This window comes from Panthera tigris, chromosome B1, assembly GCF_018350195.1.
Source record: "Panthera tigris isolate Pti1 chromosome B1, P.tigris_Pti1_mat1.1, whole genome shotgun sequence".
In the NCBI taxonomy this organism is placed as follows: Eukaryota; Metazoa; Chordata; class Mammalia; order Carnivora; family Felidae; genus Panthera; species Panthera tigris.
The window spans coordinates 136443927-136445598 of NC_056663.1; positions in this window are offsets into that span (position 1 = coordinate 136443927).

Sequence of the window (1672 nt, forward strand, 5' to 3'; positions counted from 1 at the left end):
TATTTTCCAAAAAAAAAATGTCATTGAAATGGATTTTTATAGGGATAGCATTGAATCTGTGGATCACTTTCAGTAGTATTAACATTTTAACAATATTCAGTCTTCTGATCCATGAACATGGGATGTCTTTCCATTTATTTGTATGTTTTTAAATTTCTTTCAGCAATGTTTTGTAGTTTTCAATGTACAAGTTCTTTGACTCTTTGGTTAAGTTTATTTCTGAGTATTTTATTACTTTTAATGCCATTTACAATAGTATCATTTTCTTAATGTCCTTTCCAGGTTATTCATTGTTAGTATATAGAAATGCAACTAATTTTTGCATGTGAACATTGTATCCTCCAACTTTGCTGAATTAGCTTCTCAGATCTAACAGTTTTTTGGTGGTGTCTTTATGGTTTTCTACATATAAGATTATGTCATCTTGAATAGGATGATTTTACTTCTTCCTTTCCAATTTTAATGCCTTTAATTCTTTCTCTTGCCTGATTGCTCTGACATATAGTACTATGTTGAACAGAAGTGGTGATAGTGGGCATCCTTGCCTTGTTCCTGAAAGCTTTCAGTTTTTCACCATTGAGTATAATGTTAGCTATGGAATTTTCACATATAGCCTTCATTATGTTCAGGTTATTTCCTTCTAATATTAATTTTTTGAGTAAATGAAAGAGTATTGAATTTTGTCAAATATTTTTCTGCATCAATTGAAGTGAACATGTGGGGGTTTTTCCCTCGTTCTGCTAATATGGTATATTACCTTGATGGATTTGTGTGTTAAACCATCCTTGCATTCCAGAGATAAATCCCCCTTGGTCATAGTAGAAAATCCTTTTAATGTGTTATTGAATTCAGTTTGCTAGTACAGTAAAACCTTGGTTTGAGAGCATAATTCATTCTGGAAACATCCTTGTAATCCAAAGTACTCATATATCAAAGCAAAGTTCAAGAACCATTGGCTCAGTTGTGATCATGTGACATTCAGCATCACATGCTATTTGTATTGCAAGACATTGCTCATTTATCAAGTTGAAATTTATTAGAAATGTTTGCTCAGGGCCCCTGGATGGCTCAGTTGTTAAACATCTGTCTTTGGCTCAGGTCATGATCTTGTGGTTCTTGGGTTTGAGCCCCATATCAGGCTCTCTGCTGTCAGCACAGAGCCCACTTCAGATCCTCTGTCCCCCTCTCTCTCTGCCCCTACCCTGCTCATGCTCACACTCTCTCTCTTGCTCCCTTTCTCTCTTGCTCTCAAAAATAAGTAAATAAGCTTAAAATTTTTTATAAAAAAGAAACATTTGCTTATCTTATGGAACACTCGCAGCGCAAGTTATTCACAATCCAAGTTTTTAGTGTATTTTGTTGAAGGTTTTTACATCAGTAGTCATCAGGGATATTGGCCTGAGTTTCTTTTAGTATTTCGTCTGATTTTAATCTCAAGGTAATGCTGGACTCATAAAATGAATTTGGACATGTTCCCTTTTCTTTAATTTTTGAGAATAATTTGAGAAAGATTGGTGTTAATTCTTCTTTAAATATTTGGTAGAATTCTCCAATGCAGCCAGTTAGTCCTGGGTTTTTCTTTGTTGGGAGGTTTTTTGGGTTTTTTTTAAGATTTTTTAAAATGTTTATTTATTTTTGAGAGAGAGAGATTGTGAGTGGGAGAGGAGCAGAG